Raw genomic sequence first — 6,000 nt, 5'->3', positions numbered from 1 at the left:
TTATTTATAGAGAGATACAGCAGCCCTGGCAGTAGCACATTGGTTATAATTAGTGGCCTGCCAAAATAGGAGATAAAATTCCCGTGTTTGGATCTCGTCAATGACACGAGGAATTTTGGTGTTTTTTTTTTTTCTAATGTAGCTGAGTTAGTCGGTTTCGGCATGTTGTCTTTTTTTTTTTTTTTTTTTTGGGAAACGGGGTTTTTTTTTTGTCCAGCAAACGGGAAAATCGACTACACAATACTCGATTTACAGACAATATACTGTCGCCTCGTAGACTTGTCTTTTAACACACTTGTAACAGAGCAATAATTAATCCTGAATGTCCACCTCGCAGAGTACGACTCTGTGGTCCTCCTCCTCCTCCTATCCCGCTTGTTGTTCGTTTTGGCCGTATCTTCCGCTGTTCTTCAAATCTCGCAACATCCTTTATGGCGACGCCCTAAGTGTGCGGTCAGTTTATTATTTATCTATTTTTGTTTTGTTGCCGTATGCTAATGGAATATTAGGCATCTTTACTAATTTCCTCCCATCCTGAACGGGAAGATATATGGATAACATATTTCGGTAGGTTTAGCATATATCAATATGACGTTTTGGGTTCACGTTATTTTCATTTTTCTCGGATGCTAGTTTTGACCCTATCAGGTTTGTTTATAGTTTAGCAGCCCAGAAAGCTTTCTGAAATATGTAAACTTGAAGTTATTGTTAAACCACTGTTAATAAGAGTAAAATGTGGAATATTTATATGAAGCATCTTATATGCAATTTTATTGTCACTCGTTTACACATTCTTCGTTTTTTTAGAATCGTAAATTTCGCATTGCATACAAAAATTTAGTATACTTGTGGGGTGAAGTATAAAACTAGATATTTTTAGTACTTTTTATTAACTACTACCATGGCGAATGCGAATTTTTTTTTAGAATTCAAAGGATTGCTGATCAGAAAAATAAGAAATATTCATTAATAATGCAAGCGCAAAAGGTATTTGCAGACAAGTTAATCTTTTATGTATGTGATATGTCTTGTTCCAGGTTGCAGTGATATATATATGGCAAACCGTACTTTACAGAGCGTCTCCTATGGTGTCAGAAACTTAGAAGTGGTGTGCTGAATTCACTCTGGTATGGTAGAGTGGATGCTGGGTTCGCTTGTGTGTGTGGTGCCATTAATATATATATATATATTTTTTTTTTTAAATTAAGTGCATTTGTTTGTTCAGAACTAAAAGCTTCCAGTGTTCTAAATTGGGTGCATGTTGAATTATTTTTGAAATTCATTTAGGGATGCATTGCCCTCTGTGATGGTATAGCAGTTTTGTCACTTGTTTTGATAATTCTATATTTGATTCCCATCAACAGCTGGTTGAATTTATAAGGGAATTGGGGAACCCTACTCTCCCTGCCTGATCTCAGACAGGCAGAGTAGGGTTCCCCCATGAGTCATTCTAGGTTTATCAGCCTGCACAATCTGCAAATTATTAACACACATGCTTGAAGATACATAATACACAATGCAAATATGGCTGTATATCATCATTCTTCTCCTTCTTGGTGATTCCCTTCTACTTTTGACTCTCGATCTCCTGAGGGTAATTCAGAAATTTCAGCATAAGCCTCAGGCTTCCTTGCACCATATGGCTAATAATAATAATAATAATAATAGTTACCCAGTGACATGAGAAGATTCATTTTACAATTAAATAGAAACAAGGAACTTCTCTTAGTTTTTGTGTCTGTCCCACTGTAATGATGAAATGTAATCATGTCATGGTGTTATTTGGGGAGGTTTCTGTGCTGCCTTTGGGCCCTATACCATAGTGTGCTAACTCCCAATATAGTGGCTTTGCCTAAGCTTGTGACTGGCCACTTTGATAGAACCAGGGAAGTAATAAATTTAAAATTTCATTTTGCTCCACCAGCAGCTTTGGGCCAATGATTTATTTTTGTAGTGAGATAAGAATTTCATAAGTACATTTCTAACTGGAGGAGTTCACTATAAAGGATTCTCCCCCCCCACCCCCCACCCATTTTGGGACTAGGGTTGCCATCTTATGGGTAGTTTATTTCACGAGATTTATATTGGTTTAAAGGGAAAGAAAAAAATAATCTGAGAGATTTTTTTATAATATGTGAAAAACTAAACCCTTGTTTTATTGATTAGGAAACATATATTAAATATTTGGGCATAATTTTATTGCTGAAATATTGCAAAAGTCATAAAACAGTATTGGTATTGGCAATGTATTACAAGGAAACAGTTTATACAGCACTAGTCAAATAAAGAAAGAAAAAATTGCCCACTTTCACATTCCTGCCAATCATTTTTCAAACCTTCTCCCATGTTTATTCACACTGCTCACTTCCACAACACTAGGAGAAAGTTTATGCCAGCAATCAAGTATTCTTTTATTGAATTCAAATTTCTTTACACATAAGGTATTCCTTGAACAGCATGGTGCATAGATAGTGTGTTGTTTGAAGATGATAAAGCACTCAACGCCCATGTTGGTATTATTATGTTTATTTCCAATTTGTAAATAGGTACATAATTGGGTCAAATGTTTCTTGGTATTTTCTTCATTGACAACCGCCTTCACAATATCGCCAGTACAAAAATTCACTTTGGTCGCAAGAACTTGTCAAGTATATTTTTCTTTGCCTAAAGTACATTCAGAAGGATTTTACAAGTTTGAAAGTGTTCAAACATTAGTCCTTAAAAATCCACAGAGAAGCACATCAGGGTAATGTAGTGACATAATCATAATTTAATCAGGGCAGTTACTCAATGATGTAATTGGCCTGACTAAATTGCTTGCAACTGTGGCTTGTCACAGTAGTTTTGTCATCATTAGTGTAATCAAAAGCAGTGAAAATGGAGACAGACTATGTTGACTATGCACGCTACTGTGCATTGCAGCAGTTACTTTTTTATTTTACTATAAAATGACATAAGAAATTCTACACTTCCAGTGCAGTGAAAGACTGATATATGATCCTCTCTTGATAAATGCTTGTTACTAATAAAGTACTTCACCTACAGTTTCCAATGTAGTTGAAATCTGAAGGAAGTTGGAGGGAAAGAACCTTTTTAACCATTCATTGGTTGCATCTATTATCCACTGTTTCTTTTTTTTTTTTTGTAGAAAATATGTAATAAATAGAAAAAATATATAGTAAATTCAGAGAAAATATGAATTTTAACTTTTTTTGTTGAATGCAAAATGGAATTTTATTAATTATGATAAATTTCTTATACCATGTGAATGTTTCTTATGCCATATAAATTTTTTGAACCATATGTATATTTTATTTGTCTTCTATTATACCCCAACTACCAACATTCTTGATCTTTTCCTCACCAAAAACTTGTCAAAGTGCACAGCTAATGTTAGTAGTCCTCTAGATACTTCAGATCACAACTTTGTGATAGTCTTCCAGTGGGGGTCTCCCCCCCCCCCTTATTCTCAGCCTTATGTAATTTTGCATTACAAAAATGCAAAATGGGATATTATGTATGATTTCTGTTCTTTTCCTTGGTTGGATTGTTTTAAATCAGGGGTGGCCAACAAGTCGATCGCGGCTTTAATTTTGGTCGATCACGACGAATTTTAAATATATATAAAAACAGATTAGTCAAAATCTAAATATTATTATTATTATGCGCCCCACTATATATGCTTATTACAAATCCATTGAACCACGTGACTACTCTTGTCACTGTGCAGCCCTAGGCTTGTCTAGTGAAAATGCACGCAGTTACGTTGTGGAGAGCAGTGTATGTGTCAAATTCTTATCTAGCTTACTTAATATTAATAACTGGATAGTACTTATACTTTAATTTAATACCCTTTGATTTAAAATGAATACTACGAAAAAGAGCAGAACATATAATTTTCATCAAGAGTGGGATCTAGAATACTTTTTTTGTAATGATAAAAGAAAAATGTTGTTGTTTGATTTGCAATGCTTCCTTGGCTATACCCAAAAAAAGGAAATTTAGAAAGGCACTTCAATGCACTGATTAGTAGTATTTCTGCATATTATTATTATTATTATTAGCCATATAGTGCAAGGAAGCCTGAAGCTTACGCTGTACCAGCCAAAAAAAAAAAACATTTCGAATTACCCTGAGAGAGAGAGAGAGAGAGAGAGAGAGAGAGAGAGAGAGAGAGAGAGAAAGAAAGAAAGAAAGAGAATGAAAGTCGGAAGTAGAAGGGAAGGGAATCACCAAGAAAGAGAATAATGATGATATCCAGCTCAGGACCCTGGGTGTGCCAAGCCCATACTCACTAGATGAGAGCCCCTGGGGTTTAAATATCAATTTTTGGCAATGTCTAAGGATCTCAAAGGGAAAAAAAATTCCGATCATTTTGCAAATATGCAAGATCATTTGCAAAAATGTCCTATTTTTGAATTTAATAGTGAGAAATATGTTTCTGAAATTGAGGAAGTTGTGGATGATTTTGAAACCAGATTCAGTGATTTTAAAACAATTGAAGACATGGTAATATATTTCTTATCCATTTAATTTTGACTTAGATACAAAACAAATTGCAGAAAAAAATCGCTGAGATTTTTCTCATGGAGAAAATATTACTTGAAAATGAAATTATTACATTGCGAAACGATATCTTCCTAAAAACCAGATCATTAGATGACGACTTTTGGAAATATGTTTGCCGATAAAAATACCCAAATTTAAAAAAAATGCAGTGATCTTTTAAATTCCTGTTTTGGTTCCACATGTCTATGTGAATCTGCCTTTTTGTATTTGAAACAAATGAAGAATTGCTCTACTCTCTTACGGACTTGCATACAGAAGATTCTTTACTGATGGCTTTATCATGGTATATCCCTGATTTTGAAAGACTGGCAGATGACATGAAGACACAAACTTCGCATAAATTAAAAATTTAAATAAGAATTCTGAATTGTATTTAATTTTAAAATTTATAAACAACATTTTTCAATATGTGTTGATTAACTTTTTTAACCATTGTGCAATGAAATTCTTGAGATGGTAGATCGCGGCACATTTTGAAGAAAAAAAGTAGATTGCATCACAAATTAAGTTGGTCGCCCCTGTTTTAAATCATCTGATACTGATATTTACTTAGATTGTATCAGTAAAGTTATTCTTATAGTGATAAAATCCTTTTCTCCTCATTCTATTGTAAACACTTGTCCCCTATCTAAACTTTGTTTTTCTCTTAAATGTACTAAAGCTGCCCAAGATAAGAGAATTGTATATTGTAATTAGCTTTTCCAGATTCTAACTTCATTTTTTGCCTATACTAAAGGTTGACAGTTGAAAGCAAGTTAATAAGTGTAAGGTCAATTTTGAAAAGGCTGAGAGTAGCTAAATTAAATCTTGTTAAAATGGTTGTCAAACTTTCTGGTCTCAGCCAAAACTATAGCAACAAATTCTGTCCATCCATACTTCCACCTGTGTTACAACCTAATGGTTATGTTGCATTGTCATCAAAAGATAAAACTGACTTATCACTCTTGCTCTGATGATCTCTTGGTAAATGTCCTCCTCTCTGAATGAACACATTTCATGAATGTCCCCTTTGGTCTTCCAACCAAAGGACACCAGAGGAATCCCGAAGGACCCTGATGCCTAGTCCTGATAGCATTTCTCCACCTGGTGTTAAAGGCTGTGTTCCACTTTTTACTCCTGTTTTTGTGACATCATTTAAAAAATAAATAAATAAAAAATGTTCATGTTTATACTCCGGGACGACCACCAGGTCACTGGAGTTTACAATAAATCAATCAATACAAACGTTAATCATATTTAATAGTCACAGGCTAAACCCCTGACCACTCTGCTACATATTCCATTGTTCCACCCCCCCCTTCTCTATGGAAATTTGCTTATATCCAGTCATTCCTAAACCAGGTGAAAACTTTTCTTTCCAGTTATCATCTCTTTGTTGTAACTTAGCGTTACTGGATGCTTATGACTACAACTCAGACAAAAATGAATACA

The 6,000-nt window shown here is 34.3% G+C and overlaps 1 protein-coding gene across 1 annotated transcript in view; it reads left to right on the top strand.

Annotated features, from left to right (window-relative positions):
• Window positions 1-358: 358 nt before the first annotated feature.
• LOC150080880 (F-box/LRR-repeat protein 12-like) overlaps window positions 359-6,000 on the top strand; it is a 48,880-nt gene continuing 43,238 nt past the window's right edge. Inside the window, exon 1 of the mRNA XM_090381975.1 lies at window positions 359-453. The gene's annotated coding sequence lies outside the window, so the exon portion shown is untranslated. The remainder of the gene's footprint in view (window positions 454-6,000) is intronic.

This window comes from Mastigoproctus giganteus, chromosome 9, assembly GCF_048544385.1.
Source record: "Mastigoproctus giganteus isolate SK-2022 chromosome 9, ASM4854438v1, whole genome shotgun sequence".
NCBI classification, from domain to species: Eukaryota; Metazoa; Arthropoda; class Arachnida; order Uropygi; family Thelyphonidae; genus Mastigoproctus; species Mastigoproctus giganteus.
Note: the sequence above shows the minus strand (reverse complement) of the source record. Positions and strands in the feature narration are given on the sequence as shown.